At 45.4% G+C, this 22,285-nt stretch overlaps 1 protein-coding gene across 2 annotated transcripts in view; it reads right to left on the bottom strand.

Moving 5' to 3' along the window:
• LOC126471125 (transcription factor CP2) overlaps nucleotides 1–22,285 on the bottom strand; it is a 941,484-nt gene that overhangs the window by 804,216 nt on the left and 114,983 nt on the right. The window lies entirely within an intron of this gene.

The raw sequence follows: 22,285 nt of genomic DNA, 5'->3' as shown, positions 1-22,285 counted from the left end.
AGAGACGAAGAGGCCATCAATGGAGTGGTATCATGCTAATTCACCCAAGAAAAGTCCGCCCCTGGTAGCTGAGTGGTCAGCGCGACGGAATGTCATACCTAACGGTCTGGGTTCGATTCCCGGCTGGGTCGGAGATTTTCTCCGCTCAGGGACTGGGTGTTGTGTTGTCCTTATCATCATCATTTCATCCCCATCGACACGCAAGTCGCCGAAGTGGCGTCAACTCGAAAGACTTGCACCAGGCGAACGGTCTACCCGACGGGGGGCCCTAGCCACACGACATTTCCATTTACCCAAGAAAAAAAAATCAAAACCACACCTTCTGCTGGAAAAGTTATGGCTACGGTGTTTTTCGATTCCGAACGACTCTTGCTTGTGGACATCATGCCAAGTGGAACCACCATACATTCTGATGCGTATGTGACGACACTGAAGAAACTTCAAGCTCAACTGGGTCGTGTTCGACCAACATCAGCAAAAGCAGGATGTTTTGCTGTTGCATGACAATGCACGGCCACATGTCAGTCAAAAAACCATGGAAGCAATCACAAAACTCGGATGGACATCACTGAAACACCGCGCCTTACAGTCCTGACCTGGCTCCATGTGACTATCATCTCTTTGGGAAACTGAAAGACTCTGTTCGTAGAACAAGGTTTGAAGATGATGACTCCATTGTGCACGCTGCCAAACAGTGGCTCCAACAGATTGGTCCAGAATTTTACCGTGCGGGTATACAGGCGCTGGTCCCAAGATGGCGTAAGGCAGTTGAGAGGGATGGAAATTATGTGGAGAAATGAAAATATTGTTCCTAAAGGATGTATCTACACACTGTAAAACTTTCAAAAATGTAGAATAAAAGATGGATTTAAAAAAAAATAGTGTGAATTTCTTTTGGAGTGACTCTCGTAATACTTCATATAAACGCTGAAGCTTTTTCTCGCTGATTTCTTGTCACAGACTTAAATCCATTTGGTCTCTTCAACTTACAAGGGGACCACGTGTACTCGCCAGTACCGACGTCGTCCGAATTTATGGTACATGCAGGGCTTGACCAGAAATGAAAATGTGAGAAGTGGGAGCTGATGTCGGCCAAACGTTTAGAAAAAAAAGAAAAAAAAGCAGTTTTGGCGCAGGTCGGGTGAAGCATGAATGACTTACGAGGGGGTACCAAAAGAAACCGGAACTATTTTTAAAAACGATATATTTTCAAACTATTTATAAAACAAACTTTCCCCTTCAAGATAATCTCCATCACAACTAAGACATTTGTCCCACCGGTGCTTCCACAGTTCGAAACATTTTTTGTAGTCATCTTTAGAAATTGCCGACAGCTCCTCCCTCGTTTATTTCTGTACTTCTTCAATGTTGTCAAGTCGCTGTCCTTTCATGCCCCTTTTCATGTGTGTAAATAAAAAAAAGTCGCAAGGAGACAGGTCTGGCAAGTAAGGTGCGTGGGGCAGCGGAACCACGATATTTCTAGCCAAAAACTCGACGTTCCTTTTAATTGCCAGTCAGAATCCGAGGAACAAACTTGGCAGCAATCCTTTTAATTCCAAATATTTCCGTTAATATTCGCTGATAATCCACCAATCTCTACCACTTAAGCCGGCCGGTGTGGCCGTGCGGTTCTAGGCGCTACAGTCTGGAACCGCGTGACCACTACGGTCGCAGGTTCGAATCCTGCCTTGGGCATGGATGTGTGTGATGTCCTTAGGTTAGTTAGGTTTAAGTAGTTCTAAGTTCTACGGGACTGATGACCTCAGAAGTTAAGTCCCATAGTGCTCAGAGCCATGTGAACCATGTGTCTGCCACCTAATCAATTGTCTGTCGACGATCTGTAAGCACAAGCTCTCAAATTTTTGCAATATTTTTGTCGACTCAGGCAGTTGATGGACATACAGAACGACGTTTGTCATCAATCGGCATGTCGCCATTTTTAAATCGAGCAAACCACTCGTACACTTGAGTTTTTCCCATAGCGTCATCTTGGTAAGCTGTTCTCAACATTAAAACAGTTTCAGCAGCATTTTTATCTACTAGAAAACAAAATTTCACAGCTGCACGTTGTTCACTTAAACCTGCCATCATAAAAAACGAAACAAGAACAAAACAGCGTTAGCAAAAACAATCACTGCAGATGAACAGAACAAGCCAGGTCGACAACACAGGCGGCACTGAACTGGCTATGAGTTCCGCGATACACGGCTAGCGGCAGAAATGCATGCACCACAAGCCCACGGCAATGTTATCCCGTTTACTGTCCCTTTTTTTTGTATGTTAGTACAGATTGCAGGCAGCAGTTGGCACAGCGGAGAGAGTACTGAACGGTGTACGGAGCGTCGTACTTTCGAAATGTAAACAGAAGTACTAGATAAAATTACAAATTACATATTTTCAGTTGGTCATTTTTTATCCATCGGCATGTCATTTCCAAACAGTTTATTATAAAAAAGTTGTATCAAACGACGCGTCTCTGATGAATCTTTAATATACTACCGCCTCGAAACAGCGCACCTTCATAGCACGCAAGAAACCATACTAAAATCCCCAAAACGGCATCCCGGAACAATAAAACCAAATCTACGAGGGTCACTCCAAAAGAAATGCACGCTATTTTTTTTAAATCCATCTTTTATTGTACATGTCTGAAAGTTTTACAGTGTGTAGATACATCCTTTAGGAACAATATTTTCGTTTCTCCACATAATTTCCATCCCTCTCAACTGCCTTACGACATCTTGGAACCAGCGCCTGTATACCCGCACGTTAAAATTCTGGACCAACCTGTTGGAGCCACTGTTTGGCAGCGTGCACAAGGGAGTCATCATCTTCACACCTTGTTCCACGAAGAGAGTCTTTCAGTTTCCCAAAGAGATGATAATCACATGGAGCCAGGTCAGGACTGTAAGGCGCGGTGTTTCAGTGTTGTCCATTCGAGTTTTGTGATCGCTTCCATGGTTTGACTGACATGTGGCCGTGTATTGTCGTGCAACAGCAAAACGTCCTGCTTTTGCCGATGTGGTCGAACACGACTCAGTCGAGCTTGAAGCTTCTTCAGTGTCGTCACACATGCATCAGAATTTACGATGGTTTCACTTGGCATGATGTCCACAACCAAAAGTCCTTCGGAATCGAGAAACACCGTAGCCATAACTTTTCCAGCAGAAGGTGCCGTTTTGAATTTTTTTTTTTTCTTGGGAGAATTTGCACGATGCCACTCCATTGATTGCCTCTTCGTCTCTGGTGAAAAATGATGGAGCCATGTTTCATCACCTGTCACAATTCTTCCAAGAAATTCATCTCCACCATTCTCGTACTGTTCCAAAAGTTCGCTGCATACCGTTTTCCTTGTTTCTTTGTGAGCCACTGTCAACACTTTCAGTATTCTGCAAACAAAAAAAATGGTTCAAATGGCTCTGAGCACTATGGGAGTTAACATCTGTGGTCATCAGTCCCCTAGAACTTAGAACTACTTAAACCTAACTAACCTAAGGACATCACACACATCCATGCCCGAGGCAGGATTCGAACCTGCGACCGTAGCGGTCAAGCACTTCCAGACTGTAGCGCCTAGAACCGCACGGCCACACCTGCCGGCATTCTGCAAACACTTTCTTCCCCCTATCCCAACTTAGCGTGACAATTCGTTCCCTGTGATGCGTCTCTCAGCAGTCACCAATTCATTAACTCTGCACATTTCCTGGAGTGTTTGCAGTACGAGGCCTGCTGCTGCGAGGACAATCCTCAATATTGCCGTGCCCGCTTTCATCACGTAACCTGTTTGCCCACCGACTAACTGTACTGCGATGGACAGCAGCATCTCCATACACCGTTTTCAACCTCTTGTGGATGTTTCCCACTGTCTCTTTTTCACAACACAGGAATTCTATGACAGCACGTTGCTTCTGACGAACGTCAAGTGTAGCAGCCATCTTGAAGACATGCTGTGACGGCGCCACTCACGGGAACAGGTTGAACTAAGTTTGAAAACAAGCGGGAAGAATGTATAGACACACAGTTAAACTTTCGCACATGCAAAATGAAAACTGTATTTTTACAAAAATAGTGTGCATTTCTTTTGGAGTGACCCACGTAGTTCGAAAGAACTTCTGTACGGAAAACTACCTCTACGCGTGGCCCGCTACTAAAAAAGCGAGAAGAGCGTTCCAGCAGTGCGACGATGTTAAACGATTTCAGACTGTTCACTGTCTGGCATATGCAGTTTGCGAACCGTCCTGTCAGACATCATTGTCCGAACAAACACAGTGTGTTATTCTTCCGCTCATTCACAGTTACCCATTGCTGTCAAGGTTGGTGCTAACTGCTGAAAGAGGAAAGCATTTCAAGGTATAGTATCTAATTTTCACGTTCAGCAGTGTACACGGAGGACTGTGTCGCTAACTAACAATTTGAGTAGCTTTGGAAATAGGTTTTTCTACCACTTCAGTTTACAAGCTACTGCGCTTCAGGTAAAATGGCAGAATAGATAATAATTCGGCTAACAGGTGAATTGGCGAACCGCTGCGCCAAGAAATGAAGCGGCTAGCTGAAGGAAGCTGCTCGTTAACAAGCCAAAATAGCCGGCCGTTGCAACAGCACTGGCATGCGCGGCGCCAGCTGCGGCCACAGCTGCATGCGACCACTTGCCGTCACTCCCTCAAGTTTCGAAACAATGCGAGCAGTCGACGGCAGAAATAAAACCATCTGCCATCAACATGGTCCCACACTTAACTGTAACTCTTGAAACTGCAGCAGTGAGCGCCCCCCGACAGCCGGAAGTTTAAGCCCAGCTCATTCACCTCTCTCAAAACGCTTGAGACAACAACATTGACTGCCTGGCTAAAAGAGTGCAAACGAATTCCGCAACTTTTACCTGCTAAACAAACGAACTCTAGATTATTTTTCTTTATTGTCATTTCACTCCTTTGTCCCAGAGGGGTGAGGGTCATCTGGGAGCCCTTCAGCCAACAGAGGATGGAGTACTAGTTTTGAAAAAAAGGGTGAACAATTAAAAAAAAATTTAAAACACATAAAAGACGCTTTTGATTGATGATATTTATAAATAACAAATAGTAAAACTGTGTGGACATTTGAAAACAATGGACTAAATTACATTTCACAGTTTACTGGACATTACAATTGCTGCACCACCCAGATGGGGTGCTACAGACGCGAAATTTCACCGACAGGAAGAAGATGCTATGATATGCAAATGATTAGCTATTCAGAGCATTTACACAAGGTTGGCGCAGGTGGCGACACCTACAACGTGCTGGCATGAGGAAAGTTTCCAACCGATTTCTCATACACAAACAGCAGTTGACCGGCCTTGCCTGGTGAAACGTTGTTGTGATGCTTCGTGTAAGGGAGAGAAATGCGTACCATCAAGTTTCCGACTTTGATAAAGGTCGGATTGTAGCCTATCGCGATTGCGGTTTATCGTATCGCGACATTGCTGCTCGCGTTGGCCGAGATCCAATGACTGTTAGCAGAATACGGAATCGGTGGGTTCCAGAGGGTAATACGGAACGCCATGATGGGTCCCACCGGCCTCATATCACTAGCAGTCGAGATGACAGGCATCTTATCCGCGTGGCTGTAACGGATCCTGCAGCCACGTCTCGATCCCTGAGTCAAATGATGGGGGCGTTTACAAGACAACAACCATCTGCACGAACAGTTCGACGACGTTTACAGCGGTATGGACTATCAACTCGGAGACCATGGCTGCGGTTACCCTTGACCCTGCATCACAGACAGGAGCGCCTGCGATGGTGTACTCAACGATGAACCTGAGTACACTAATGGCAAAACGTCATTTTTTCGGATGAATCCAGGTTCTGTTTACAGCATCATGATGGTCGCATCCGTGTTTGACGACATCGCGGTGAACGCACATTGGAAGCGTGTATTCGTCATCGTCATGCTGGCGTATCACCCGGCGTGATGGTATGGGGTGCAATTGGTTACACGTGTCGGTCACCTCTTGTTTGCATTGACGACACTTTGAACAGTGGACGTTACATTTCAGATGTGTTACGACCCGTGACTCTACCCTTCATTCGATCCCTGCGAAACCCTAGATTTCAGCAGGATAATGCACAACCGCATGTTGCAGGTCTTCTACGGACCTGGATACAGAAAATGTTCGACTGCTGCCCTGTCCAGCACGAGGAACACACACCTATTCAATACAAGCAGATAAAAATACACTTGACGCCTTCCTGAGAGACAATCTCCACTCATTCCAAATTAATAATATAAGTGTAGAGCAGATGTGGCTTAAATTCAAAGAAATAGTATCGGCAGCAATTGAGAGATTTATACAAAATAAATTAACAAACGACAGAGTTGATCCTCCTTGGTACACAAAACGGGTTAGAACACTGTTGCAGAAACAACGAAACAAACATGCCAAATTTAAACAGACGCAAAATCCCCAAGATTGGCGATCTTTTACAGAAGCTCGAATTTTGGCGCGGACGTCAATGCGAGATGCTTATAACAGTTTCCACAACGAAACTTTGTCTCTAAACCCGGCAGAAAATCCAAAGCGATTCTGGTCATATGTGAAGTATGTTAGCGGCAAGAAACAATCAATGCCTTCTCTGCGCGATAGCAATGGAGATACTATCGAAGACAGTGCTGCCAAAGCAGAGTTACTAAACACAGCCTTCCGAAATGCCTTCATAAAAGAATACGATGTAAATTTTACGCAATTCGAATCGAGAACAGCTGCCAACATGAGTAACGTAGAAGTAAATATCCTCAAAGTAGTGAAGCAACTTAAATCACTTAATAAAAGCAAGTCTTCTGCTCCAGACTTTATACCAATTAGATTCCTTTCGGAGTATGCTGATGCATTAGCTCCATACTTAACAATCATATACAAACGTTCGCTCGACGAAAGATCCGTACCCAAAGACTGGAAAGTTGCACAGGTCGCACCAATATTCAAGAAAGGTAGTAAGTGTAATCCACTCAATTACAGGCCCATATTGTTAACGTCGATATGCAGCAGGATTTTAGAACATATATTGTGTTCGAATTACCTCGACGAAAGATCCGTACCCAAAGACTGGAAAGTTGCACAGGTCACACCAATATTCAAGAAAGGTAGTAAGAGTAATCCACTCAATTACAGGCCCATATTGTTAACGTCGATATGCAGCAGGATTTTAGAACATATATTGTGTTCGAATTACCTCGAAGAAAACGGTCTATTGACACACAGTCAACATGGGTTTAGAAAACATCGTTCCTGTGAAGCACAACTAGCTCTTTATTCACATGAAGTGCTGAGTGCTATTGACTAGGGAATTCAGATCGATCCCGTATTTCTGGAAGGCTTTTGACACTGTACCACGCAAGCGGCTCGTAGTGAAAATGCGTGCTTATGGACTATCGTCTCAGTTATGTGACTTGATCTGTGATTTCCTATCAGAGAGGTCACAGTTCGTTGTAATTGACGGAAAGTCATCTAGTAAAACAGAAGTGATTTCTGGCGTTCCCCAAGGTAGTGTTATAGGCCCTTTGCTGTTCCTTATCTATATAAACGATTTGGGAGACTATTTGAGCAGCCGCCTTCGGTTCTTTGCAGATGACGCTGTCGTTTATCGACTGTTAAAGTCATCAGAATATCAAAACAAACTGCAAAACGATTTAGAAGAAATATCGGAATGGTGCGAAAAGTGGCAGTTGACCTTAAATAACGAAAAGTGTGAGGTCATCCACATGAGTGCTAAAAGGAACACGTTAAACTTCGGTTACACGATAAATCAGTCTAATCTAAAAGCCGTAAATTCAACTAAATACGTAGATATTAAAATTACGAACAATTTAAATTGGAAGGAACACAGAAAATTTCGTTGCGACGGAACCTTTTCACGAAATTGCCGTCACCAAATTTCTCCTCCGAATGCGAAATTATTTTGTTGACACCAACTTACATAGGGAGGAACGATCACAAAGATAAAATAAGGGAAATCAGAGCTCGTACGGAAAGATATAGGTGTTCATTCATTCCGCGCGCTATACGAGATTGGAATAATAGAGAATTGTGAAGGTGGTTCGATGAACCCTTTGCCAGGCACTTAATTGTGATTTGCAGAGTATCCATGTAGATGTAGATGTAGATGTAGATAAGGGAAAAGAAGATGAAGTGACTCGTATGGAAAAGAAAAAAGAAAGGAGCATAACTGGGAGAAGATAGGGGCACTGGCTTTACTGTATTACAGAAGGGAAGTTGGCCATGTAAGTTAATTGGACAAAAAGGTAGTCACCCGTAGCGTAACCATTACAAGCGTCATTTAATAACGTGTAATTCCGCCCCTGGACTCGATAACCGCGTGGATTCGTTTAGAAAGTGAGTCCACAAGGTTGTGCAAGTACATCGTATCCCTGTTAAGCCAATCGCTGACGGTTTTGGTGTGTAATTGCACCAAATTGTGGGGATGCTGATGACCACCTTTCATCCGCAGTTCCAATGTATTCCGCAGATTTTCTATGACGTTCGTCAAGTGAGTCACATATTCTTCCAGCTCGATGGACTTTGCTGTTGTCGGTTTTATGTGCCTGTGTGAGCAATGGTCTCTTGCGAGGTGACCGACTTCGAATGTTCACTGCATGCAGTTCCTGTCGCAATGTTCTCTCACTAACGGATTGGGATTCACCCTCATTCACTACCTGCAGCAATTTCTATCGGGTTTGGAAGCGATTTTTATTTACAAACCATAAAACGCGTCTCCGCTCCTTCTCAGATAGGACCTTTTTCCAACAACAATTCTGACGTCGTGTTTCGTGGCCTATCGTGTTACGCCTCTGTTTGTAGACACGTTGAACGGTCCGACGCGAAACACCAAGTCCAGGAACTTCACACGACGTATGGCCATGGGCACTGCCAAACATGATTGCCCTTTTTGTCAATCTGTCACACCCTTACATTTTATCCGTCCGCTCGAGACATACAAGTCAAGGAACTTCACACAACGTATGGCCATGGGCACGGCCAAACATGATTGCCCTTTTTGTCAGTCTGTCACACCCTAACATTTTATCCATCCGCTCGAGACACACATGTCTGACTGATAGCTACTGCTTTATGCTTACGTAGAAGCACTACGCGCGCGCTTGAGCACGTGACTAGACCACTGCGCCATCTGTAAAGGTGAAACGATTCCTCTGTGCGTGCGCGCTGTGGTGACCTTACGTTAGTTTTTGGGAAAACCGTTATGAGACTGAAGCAGCAGGGCATTGAATTGTGCGCAGAGCGCACGACAACTTGTTCCAAAATCAGGCAGGAGCGACAGCGAAGGAATATGCGAATGTGAAGCTCTTTTAGTATTTTTTAAAATGTGTACAGCTGAGATACTAGATATGTGGGAATTGGTCCTTTTTGAGAGCATGGAGGCTAGTGGCACATTGCGACGGTATTCTCTGTCTAGTTGAGATGCTCATCCAAAGTTATACCCAAGCTCATTACAGTTTTCTTATATGGTGTTGCAATACGGTCGAGCTGAATAGGAGGCAATTGTACGCGGAATTCTGAACATATTGATTTCTGTTGGGATACTAAGGTTACTTGTGACTGTTTTCATTTAGTTTAAGAGGCATGTTTTTCGGCCATGCTACCACTGAAGAGAGATCATCATTCCCTGAACGACAGGTTCAAAGTGGGAGGATGGTTGGTAGGACAATATGGGATTCGAGAAACAGATAGCTAGGGTGGAGGCCAGGTCGAATCCTAGATGAGGAAAGAAAAGGGAGAGATTGGCAGGGAGGGGAGCCTTGAAATCAGAAAGGAGTAGAGTGGGATAAATCTGGTAGGAGGGATAGGTGTCAGGGCAGATTTCGTTGTCAGATACTGGGAGTCTGTTAAAACTGCGCTAGAAAAGAGCACGGAGAGTGTGACAGTGGTTTGTGCGTGGAATGTGTTGATATATGTACGGCAGCAGCCTGGGATTATTGATTAGGGAAGAGACAATGGGGCTGTTGGAGTCGAGTTTACGGAAAGTATAGAACAGACGGAGATGTTCAGTGTGAACGAGAAGGTGGAGAAAAGAAATGAACTGGTAAAGAATTCTTGTAGGGAAGGATAAGTGGATTCGAAAAGCAAGGCGGAATGCATGGCGTTGAAGAATTTGGAGAGATTGATAAAATATTGGTCAACAGATATCCAGGGGACATTAGCACAGGAGAGAATAGGTCGGATCAAGGCTTTGTGCTTGTGGAGGGTGGTGGAGCGATGCAGTCCCCATGTTCGGTCACTTAGTTTGTCTATTGTGACTTTCTGTTGTACGGTTAGTAGGTAGAGATATTTTAATATATTTTTGGATAGCGCGATCATAAATGGTAAGGTAACAGTCGTGGAGGCGCAAATTGCCGGTGGATTGTCCTGTAGTTATCGCCTAGATTTTGAAGGGATTAATCCTAAGGATCTACTAGTTGCCCCAGGATTTGATCTGGTCAAGATGGATGTAATGGGCGTGTTGGAATTTCTGGAGGGTAAGGTAGAGGCGAGGAAGGCGGTGTCATCGATACAATGGAGGATATGAACAGAAGGTGGTGGTTTAGGTATGCAGCGGTGTAAAGGATGTGCAGAGAAGAGAGAGCCTTGGGGCACATCTGCAAAAGGATAGAAGGTATGGGAATTGGCACTGTTAATAGCGAAAAAAATGGACGGTTAGATAGAAAGGAACCAATTCGATGGACATAGTTAACTGGAAGAGCATATGCTAGAGTTTGAAGACAAGACCAGAATGCCATACATGGGTATAGACTTTAACTAGGTCAAGTGATACAGAAGTGGAGGATTTGCTGTCATTAAGTTGATAGCATACAGTATGGGTTACGTACAGGAGTTGAGGTCATGGGAAGATAAATTGGGATGGCAGCCACACTGGTTTATAGGTAAGCTGAGTGGGCTGTAGGAGGTGGTTTCACTAGAGGGAGTCTTGGGAAAATAAGGATTCTGGAGGCTTTCCGTGGTTCAGGATAAAAATCTGTGTAGAGGATAGTGTTGTAAAGAGTTGCAAGAGACGCTAAGGAAGGAAGAAGGCCTTTGATGTCTATCGGAAACACAATCGTGGCCAGGAGTAATGTTGCATTTCTTGTGGAGGACTTGTTTAATTTAATGTGCAGTTATTGGTACGTTCAGCTCTGTCTGTATTATGTTGTCCAAGTATGGGAAACTGGGGATAAGACGTGGGACAGTGGTATCTGTACGTTAATGGACTGTGGGGAAAAAGGAGTAGTCGAAATGAGGATCATCAGATTGCGGAGATGTAGGGAAGATAGAATGTAAAATGATTACCTTTGCTCAGGTTGTCTGGTAGTGGATGGTAATTATGGAGCAGATGGTAGTAAGATGCAGAATAGCTGCCAGTGAGCCGGTGGAAAGCTTTCCAGTACTTGGAGGACTTTAAAGGGATTGTAGTGTTACGACTGTTGCAAATGTGACGCCAGACCCCGCGTTTCTCAGCGATCAATAGGTTTATAAAACATCTCTGTAGTAGCCGGTGGCGTGTGGGTGTATCCCGATCACGAGTCTAAAGGAAGGACCAGTATAATAGACGGGATTCCTGGATGGGGAATAGGGCTCGTATAAGGACAGTGGGACAGTTAAGACAGATACGTTTGGTTGGGATATGGCATCTAACAAGGTCTGATGTACAAAAGAAGCAGCATGAGAAACATCATCAAGGCGTTGGATGGTTATTGGGTGTCTTCCGATATGGGTATCGAAGGATTTCCGGTTGGCATGGGAGTAGGCTTAGACGTTAGGATTGGGTGTGTAGGGCTGGGGTAGTGCATAGTGGATAGTAAGAAAGATGGATAGGTGGCCACTTCCAATTGGATCCTGGAATTCTGCAGTACTACGCCCAAGGGGCATAGCTGATGCTAGGATGAAATCGGTCGTGGACTTACTTTCGAGGCCAGTGCGATGTGGAATGGGGACTGTAGCACTTTGGAGGGTATCAGTAAATCGACGCCACCGCTAGAGTTCAGCTTGGAAACGGCTGTGGATGTTGAAGTCAGTAGTAGTAATAAAGATGGAGCAGATACTGTCTATGTGGATAAGGAAGCCATAAAGAATGGGACGGTTAGGTCGAAAGTATATGGTGAAAAAGGTTATGGTTATAATGTTGAACAAGTGAGTAAGGATGACATGTTCGGTAGGAGTATTGTAAGTGGCTGTGGCCGAAAAGGGATGTTCTTCTGGTGATCAATAGTAACCCCATCTCGGAAAATGAGGAGTGGACTATTTGCATGCACAATGTACGAGTAAAATATATGAGGACGATCAGATCGTTTGATAAGATTGGAGTAAGTTTTCATTGAGGATGATAGTATGGACTTGGCGATGGGAAAGAGTGTGCACAACGGGAGTTTAGACTGGATGTGACGGTGGTTAAAATCGAAGTGTCCTTGTTTGTGGGCATATGTAGCTTGAATGTTTAGGCGAAAGACAGACCGGGCTGTAATGGAAATTTGTTAGAGGGTGTGTGGCCTCTGGGAAGCGATCTCTACAACTTGCACGAAAAAACTCTCACGACGACTACCAGCAAACTTGTGATTTTCTGTTGACTACTCTCCACAACAAAACAGTAACATAAAATTTACAAAAAGGTAAAATAATATGTTAAATATTCCAATGAGCAGGAAGATGTGTTTAAAGGGAAGAAATAACACTGATGAGTCAAAACATTATGAGCACTGCCCACCGCGAGATTGAATACCATCTACACTACTGGCCATTAAAATTGCTACACCACGAAGATGACGTGCTACAGACGCGAAATTTAACCGACAGGAAGAAAATGCTGTTATATGCAAATGATTAGCTTTTCAGAGCATGGTTGGCGACACCTACAACATGTTCACATGAGGAAAGTTTCCAACCGATTTCTCATATACAAACAGCAGTTGACCGGTGTTGCCTGGTGAAACGTTGTTGTGATGCCTCGTGTAAGGAGGAGAAATGCTACCATCACGTTTCAGAGTTTGATAAAGGTCGGATTCTAGCCTATCGCGATTGCGGTTTATCGTATCGCGACACTGTTGCTCGCGTTGGTCGAGATCCAATGACTGTTAGCATAATATGGAATCGGTGGTTTCAGGAGGGTAATACGGAACGCCGTGCTGGATCCCAACAGCCTCGTATCACTAGCAGTCGAGATGACAGGCATCTTATCCGCATGGCTGTAACGGATCGTGCAGCCACGTCTCGATCCCTGAGTTAAAAGATGGGGGCGTTTACAAAACAACAACCATCTGCACGAACAGTTCGACAACGTTTGCAGCAGCATGGACTATCAGCTCGGAGACCATGGCTGCGGGTACCCTTGACGCTGCATCACAGACAGGAGCGCCTGCGATGGTGTACTCAACGACGAACCTGGGTGCACGAATGGCAAAACGTCATTTTTTCGGATGCATCCAGGTTCTGTGTACAGTATCATGATGGTCACAACCGTGTTTGGTGACATCGCGGTGAACGCACATTGGAAGCGTGTATTCGTCATCGCCATACTGTCGTATCACCCGGCGTGATGGTATGGGGTGCCATTGGTTACACGTCTCTGTCACCTCTTGTTCGCATTGACGGCACTTTGAAAAGTGGACGTTACATTTCAAATGTGTTGAGACCCGTGGCTCTACCCTTCATTCGATCCCGGCGAAACCCTACATTTCAGCAGGTTAATGCACGACCGCATGTTGCAGGTCCTATACGGGCCTTTCTGGATACAGAAAATGTTCGACTGCTGCCCTGGCCAGCACATTCTCCAGATCTCTCACCAATTGTAAACGTCTGGTCAATGGTGGCCGAACAACTGGCTCGTCACAATACTCCAGTCACTACTCTTGATGAACTGTGGTATCGTGTTGAAGCTGCATGGGCAGCTGTACCTGTATACGCCATCCAAGCTCTGTTTGACTCAATGCTATCACTGAACCAGTTGCATATCTGACACGACATTCCGTACGATTGTATCTCGGTCATCAATTGCTAGTTTGGCACAGTGTCGAACGCTGTTTGGAAATCTAGGAAGATGGAATCTATAATGTTGGCCATTGAAACTGCAACACCAGGAAGGATACACTTGTAAGTGCGAAATGTAGAACACAGAGCAGCCACCTCTGGCAGCAACAATAGCACCGAGTAGAACTGAGCTCGGATGACAGATATGGGAACATCATTCCATGCTGCTTCATTTCTATGCCAAGGTTCATCAATCGTAATTGCAGATGAGTGATGGCGTCTCTCGGCAACACGCAACCAGATGTTTAATGGGTGGGAGATATAGCAAACACGCCGGAAGAGCAACAGTCAAACACCCTGCACATCGAGGTTGTCAGAACAGCACCGGCAACATGCGGTGTTGCGTTATCTTGTTGAAAGATAACACCACGGAGGCATTGAAGATACGGCACAGTCACCGGCCTTCAAATGCAACACCTGTTGTACAAATTACCGGCTAGGCGTACCAAAGGTGATTGTGTAGTGTAACCACGGGCACTCTACATCATCACGCCACATGCTGGGTCAGTATGACGATGACGAATGCAGTCTGGCAACGTTCGTGTTCCTCTGAGTTTCCTCGGAAGAATGAGTCTATCCTAATGCTATATAGAGGAATGGGCTTGTCCGAAAAGACGAGTGGTGTCACTCAAGTGTCCACTGTTGTAGTTGGGTGAAACGATGTCAGCGCGACTCCCACCACTGCCGAGTCAGGGAAGGAGCTACGCTGTTCACCATGTGACACCTGTAATACACTGCCTGACAAAAAAGTGAAAAAAAGTTTATGGTCGGATGTCAGTGCAACTTCGTTCACATACACACCACTGGCTGGTAAGTAAATGATTAGAGTTGCAGTTCTCTGTAACAGGTATAAAGGCCATTAGAGTTCAGTAGTGTTGTACATGTTTAGCGTTGTTACCAGGCCAGGTAAGTATATAAAGGGGCGTGAACAGCGTCAGATGTTGAGTGATCACTGTGAAGGACACGGAGATTTCGTATATTCATGTGAGGCAGCATTATCTGACAGTGTTTGAAAGGGGGTTCATGGTGGGTCTCCAACTGGCTATCTGGTCGAATCGTGAAACATCCAGATATATGGGACATTCTAATGTAACAGTGGCCCGACGTTGGACTGCATGGGAAAGTAAGAGCAGGAATACTCTCTGTCGAGGTTCCGGTCGGCCACGCCTCACAACAACAAGGGAGTATCGCTGTATTGTGCAGCAAGCACATTGAAACCCTTCAATCTGCGTCTGCCATCCGAGAACATGTAATGGACTCCGCGCAATATACTGTCATCCCGCACCATTGGTCGGAGACTATCAGCGCCGGCCGCGGTGGCCGAACGGTTCTAGGCACTTCAGTCCGGAACCGCGTGACTGCTACGGTCGCAGGTTCGAATCCTGCCTCGGGCATGGATGTGTGTGATGTCCTTAGGTTAGTTAGGTTTAAGTAGTTCTAAGTTCTAGGGGACTGATGACCTCAGATGTTGCGTCCCATAGTGCTTAGAGCCATTTGAACCATTTTTCAGACTATCAGCAGCCGTACTAGGGAATTACTCTCCCATGCGTAGGCTGCTGTCAACATCACAACACAAACTGCTGTCAGGTTTCATAACTAAACTGCACCCGACAGGCCACGATGGCCCACCGGTACCGATCGGCCGCCGTGTCATCCTCAGCCCGAAGGCATCATTGGATGCGGATATGGAGGAGCATGTGGTCAGCACTGTCAGGTTTCATTCCACGGGCAAACTGTTGTGCCCAGCGACTGTATTAATTTGAAGCAGTAAAGAGTGCAGCAATCAGTCGCAAATAATTTGCACAGCAATAAACAGCGACTGATTGCTGTACCCTTTACTACTTGAGAAACGGCTGTGTTGGAGTGGTGCCGAGACCGGGATGCAAGGACTGCTGACCAAAGGGGTCGCCTTGTGTTCAGTGACGAATAACGTCCTGCTGTACCCCAGATGACCGCTGTCGGCGAGTATGGCAGCGACCTGGAGACTTCCTGTCCTTCCGATGTTCTGGAGGACACAGCGGTGTTACTCCTGACTTCACGGTACGGGAAGCCATCGGGTATGGCTTCTGGTCACGGCTGGCATAACTGAAGGAGCTCCTGATGCCACACGATATGTCACGGACGTTCTGCTCCCTATGTGTTATCTCTCATGTGACATATCGTGATGCCATTTTGCAACAGGACAACGTAAGTCCACACATGGCACGTGTCCATCAGGGACAGATTTGGGCGTCTTACTGGCCGCAGGAGTAACTCAGTATGACGCCCAAATCTTGTCAAAATGGTTCTGAGCACTATGGGACTCAACTGCTGAGGCCATTAGTCCCCTAGAACTTAGAACTAGTTAAACCTAACTAACCTAAGGACATCACAAACATCCATGCCCGAGGCAGGATTCGAACCTGCGACCGTAGCGGTCTTGCGGTTCCAGACTGCAGCGCCTTTAACCGCACGGCCACTTCGGCCGGCCCCAAATCTTGTCACCGATGGACCATGTGTAGGACAATTCAGACGTCAACTCCATCCTGGTGCCAGTAGGCAGGATATGAAGGACTAGTTACAACAGTTGTGGGCCAGCTTGCCTCAGGAGAAGACACAAACGATTTAGACGCCCTAACAACCGAATCAGCTCATGCATCCTGGCCAGACAGGTTGATAAGCAGACTCAGACTGCCATGTTCTTTGCCAGTCTGGTTCCATTTTGTAACCACTGCAGTAACATCACATAATCTCTCACCCCGTGGAGTTTCAATTCGTTCCCTCTTGCCCTTTTGGCTCCTCCATTTTTTTATCAGGTGATGCAGGGTGTTCAAAAAAAGTGTCGACTACTTTGAGAGGTAGTAGGACTCGTCGAAACAAGAAAAATAAGTCCAAAAGACATGGGTCCGGAATGCATAGTTTCTGCGAGAAACACGTGTTTTCAGGAGGTGGTCAACGTGGCGACCAGTCATGACAAAGCACCCCTCTGTCCTCCGGCGTAAAGAATGACGCACCCTTTGAAATAAAGGGTGTAAATTTATGTTGACTAACGAGAGTAACTCGAAAAATAAGCTTCACACGAAAAAATGTGTAGAATCCAAAGTTGATTATTTTCGAGGGGGCATATGCTGGTGCTAAAATTAGCCCGCCGGAGGCAGCTTTGAAATTTCAAATGAGAACCCTCATTTTTTATTGCAGAATCAGATTCTACATAAAAAAACTACGTACATTTTGTCTTAAACATTTCTTTTGATTCTTGGTAGTTGGCGCTGTAATTCAAGAAAATCCATGTTGTCATTTTTGCGTGGAAAATGGTTACGGATGAATAAACAACACTTATTTACTTCGTAAATTTTCATTCGCTAAAACAAAAACTCTCCCTCTCTCCCCATAAGGTGGCGTTTGAGAGAGAGGAATTAGAGTTTTACAAATGTTGACCCAAATATTAATTTTTTCCGGAGATTCGGATAAGTTCTGTTTGTTTCGTGGTCATGAGGCAACACAACTTTTAACTATCAAACAAATCATCTGACTAGTTAACTAACTAATCAAAAATCCTACGAAGTAAATAAGTATTTTTTATTTATCCGTAACCACTTTCCACGCAAAAATGAGAACATGGATTTTCTTGAATTACAGCGCCAATTACCAAGAATCAAAAGAAATGTTTAAGACAAAATGTACGTAGTTTTTTATGTAGAATCTGATTCTGCAATAAAAAATGGGGCTTCCATTTGAAATTTTAAAGTTTCCCCCCGCCCCACCCACAGGGGGGTGGGGTGGTGGGCTAATTTTAGCACCAGCAGATGCCCGCTCGAAAATAATCAACATTGGATTCTCCACATTTTTTCGTGTGAAGCTTATTTTTCGAGTTATTCTTGTTAGTCAACTTAAAATTTACACCCTGTATACGCGGTTGTTGTGCTTGCTGGAACGCACTGAAGACGCGACTCCGTAGTGTCAGCACTTGGTTGATTGGAGTGGCGTAGGCCAATACTTTCAAGTGTCCCTATAACCGAAAGTCTAGGAGATTGAGGTCTGGGGAACGAGCAGACCAAGGTGTGGGATGCATCCGACCGATCCAGCGGTCCTGAAATGCCTGCGTCAGATGTTCGCGCACATTCTGACGAAAGTGTGCTGGTGCACCACCATACATAATCCACAGTTGTGTTCGTTGCTGCAATGGCACAGCCTCCAGTAAGGTAAGCAACACATTAATGAGACAGTCCAGATAATGCACCCCAGTTAACCTTTCTGGTAGGTAGTACAAATGGCCCGAATAATTTATCTCCAAGTATGCCTGCCCATAGGTTGATTGAGTGTCGGTGCTAATGCCCCGTTTCCTGAATTGCTTGGGAATTGACATCTGCCCATACATACTGGTTATGGAAATTCACAACACCATCTCTTGTGAACCGTGCCTCATCGGTAAATGAAATCTTGGATATAAACAGTGGATCTGCGGCACACTTCGCAACAGCCATTGACACTTCGCAACAGCCAAGATGATCCTTTGGCCTTAGGGCCTGAACGCGGTGTGGATGATATGGACACATTAATTGTTCATGGAGTATCCCCGAGATAACAGAGTGAGATACGCCTTCTGCTGCTAACTAAGGTTATAGATATTCTATCTATCGCTTGCGCTTTCTCCTGCGGCTAGCAGGGTCGGCCATGGTTAATCGGATTTGGCATGTTAAGTTTAAGGGGTGGCCGGATGCCCTTCCTGCCGCCACCCCATACCCCCCAGGACGGAATTAGTGTACCCCAACTGTCTTTGCCTAGTGGAATCCATGAAATAGTGTGAATGTGTTCAGATGTCTGCGAGCTGTGGAACTGAGGCGGAACGTGGGGTTCAAAAATGGCTCTGAGCACTATGGGACTTAACATCTATGGTCATCAGTCCCCTAGAACTTAGAACTACTTAAACCTAACTAACCTAAGGACAGCACACAACACCCAGTCATCACGAGGCAGAGAAAATCCCTGACCCCGCTGGGAATCGAACCCGGGAACCCGGGCGCGGGAAGAGAGAACGCTACCGCACGAACACGAGCTGCGGACGGGAACGTGGGGACCAGCCCGGTATTCACCTAGCAGGAAGTGGAAAACCACCTAAAAAACACATCCAGGCTGGCCGACACACCAGCTCCCGTCGTCAATCCGCCGGGCGGATTCGATCCGGGGCCGGCATGCCTACGCGAGTCCTGGAAGCAGCGCGTTAGCGCTCTCGGCTACCCTGGCGGGTGGTTATTTTCACTTTACTTGTGTATGTTAAATGGTTCTAATTGAAACATAATTAAAGGAACGAAAGCTTTGGCTGGATAAATAACGAAAAAAACAGAGAAAGAGTCGAACGTGCTCCACTGCAAGTACAGTTACTGTGACACCATTACGTGGCTTGCGGAGTATGATGCAGATCTAGACACGGGTCCCAGGGGCTTCTTGCACCAAACATAGCACACGCTTCTCCATGTCAGGCGAGCGGACTGTGCGGGGCCTTCCACTGTCAGTCTTCCGAGGTTCCAGGGTACCTGTGTCCCTCAGACGCTGGAAAAATCTGCCGAACAGCTTATCAGAGGGCATTCTGAGCTGCGGTTATATTTCAGCATAGAAGGCACGGGCTTGCAGGCTACGTCCATTTCCTAGACCATAGCAAAATATCATAACCGCCATTTCACTTGTCCATTGCTAACAGTTGTTGGAAGAGAGAAAATGTAAATGTACTACACCATCTGTACGTACAAACAGCGCAATAACAGTAAACACGTAAGTGAATCCGCATTTCGAGAAGGTAAAACACCATGATACGTACGCAGGGTTGACAGTACTGTACAATAAGGCACACAAACAAGACGAAAAGTAATGTAGCCTACAATACGACTCGAACCACATAACTGACTGTAGACCACGTAATGGTAAGTAGAGTACTGTGCGTAAGACATCATAATACCCTGCCGACACATTGACGGAGCGCCAATGCAGCGACTGTGCTAATATCCGCAACGAAGCGTCGCGCAGCCCTTCCTATAAACACGTGTTTATCTCAGAAGTTATGCGTATTCGAACCCATGTTTATTGCACTTATTTTTCTTGTTTCGGTGAGTACTACCACCTCACAAAGTAGTCGACATGTTTTTCTGAACCCTGTATACAGGGTGGTCCATTGATCGTAACCGGGCCAAATATCTCACGAAATAAGCATAAAATGGTTCAAATGGCTCTGAGCACTATGGGACTTAACTTCTGAGGTCATCAGTCCCCTAGAACTTAGAACTACTTAAACTTAACTAACGTAAGGACATCACACACATCCATGCCCGAGGCAGGAATCGAACCTGCGGCCGTAGAGGTCTCGCGGTTCCAGACTGTAGCGCCTAGAACCGCACGGCCACTCTGGACGGCCGACCATGGCGGTCTCGCGGTTCCAGACTATAGCGCCTAGAAACACTCGGCCACACTGGCCGGCAAATAATTATCAAACGAAAAAAACACAAAGAACGAAACTCGTCTAGCTTGAAGGGGGAAACCAGATGGCGCTACGGTTGGCCCGCTAGATGGCGCTGCCATAGTTCAAACGGATATCAACTGTGTTTTTTTTTTTTTTAATGGGAACCCCCATTTTTTATTACATATTCGTGTAGTACGTAAAGAAATATGAATGTTTTAGTTGGACCACTTTTTTCGCTTTGTGATAGATGGCGCTGTAATAGTCACAAACGTATAAGTACGTGGTATCACGTAACATACCGCCTGTGCGGACGGTATTTGCTTCGTGATACATTACCAGTGTTAAAATGGACCCTTTACCAATTGCGGAAAAGGTCGATATGATGTTGATGTATGGCTATTGTGAACAAATTGCCCAACGGGGGTGTGCTATGTACGCTGCTCAGTATCCTGGACGACATCATCCAAGTGTCCGGACCGTTCGCCAGATAGTTATGTTATTTAAGGAAACAGGAAGTTTTCAGCCACATGAGAAACGTCAACCACGACATGCAACAAATGATGATGCCCAAGTAGGTGTTTAACTGCTGTCGCGGCTAATCCGCACATCAGTGGCAGACAAATCGCGCGAGAATCGGGAATCTCAAAAACGTTGGTGTTGAGAATGCTATATCAACATCGATTGCACCCGTACCATATTTCTACACCCCAGGAATTGCATGGCGACGACTTTGAACGTCGTGTACAGTTCTGCCACTGGGCACAAGAGAAATTACGGGACGATGACAGATTTTTTGCACGCGTTCTATTTAGCGACGAAGCGTCATTCACCAACAGCGGTAACGTAAACCAACATACCATGCACTATTGGGCAACGGAAAATCCACGATGGCTGCGACAAGTGGAACATCAGCGACCTTGGCGAGTTAATGTATTGTACGGCATTATGGAAGGAAGGATAATTGGACCCCATTTTATCGATGGCAATCTAAATGGTGCAATGTATGCCGATTTCCTACGTAATGTTCTCCCAATGTTACTACAAGATGTTTCACTGCATGACAGAATGGCGATGTACTTCCAACATGATGGATGTCCGGCACATAGCTCGCGTGCGGTTGAAGCGGTATTGAATAGCATATTTCATGACAGGTGGATTGGTCGGCGAAGCACCATACCATGGACCGCATGTTCACCGGATCTGACGTCCCCGGATTTCTTTCTGTGATCCACCGACAACGCCTGACAACATGCGTCAGCGCATTGTCAATGCATTTGCGAACATTACGGAAGGCGAACTACTCGCTGTTGAGAGGAATGTCGTTACAGGTATTGCCAAATGCATCGATGTTGACGGACATCATTTTGAGCATTTATTGCATTAATGTGGTATTTACAGGTAATCACGCTGTAACAGCATGCGTTCTCAGAAATGATAAGTTCACAAAGGTACATGTATCACATTGGAACAACCGAAATAATATGTTCAAAACGTACCTACGTTCTGTATTTTAATTTAAAAAACCTACCTGTTACCAACTGTTCGTCTAAAATTGAGAGCCATATGTTTGTGACTATTACAGCGCCATCTATCACAAAGCGAAAAAGTGGTCCAAAGTAAAACATTCATATTTCAATATGTACTACAAGAATATGTAATAAAAAATGGGGGTTCCTATTAAAAAAACGCAGTTGATATCGGTTTGACCTATGGCAGCGCCATCTAGCGTGTCAACCATAGCGCCATCTGGTTTCCCCCTTCAAGCTAGACGAGTTTCGTGCTTTGTAGTTTTTTCGTTTGAAGCTTATTTC

The sequence above is a fragment of the Schistocerca serialis genome, chromosome 3 (assembly GCF_023864345.2).
Source record: "Schistocerca serialis cubense isolate TAMUIC-IGC-003099 chromosome 3, iqSchSeri2.2, whole genome shotgun sequence".
In the NCBI taxonomy this organism is placed as follows: Eukaryota; Metazoa; Arthropoda; class Insecta; order Orthoptera; family Acrididae; genus Schistocerca; species Schistocerca serialis.
The sequence above is the reverse complement of the archived record's forward strand: the minus strand, read 5'-3'. Positions and strand labels throughout refer to the sequence as shown.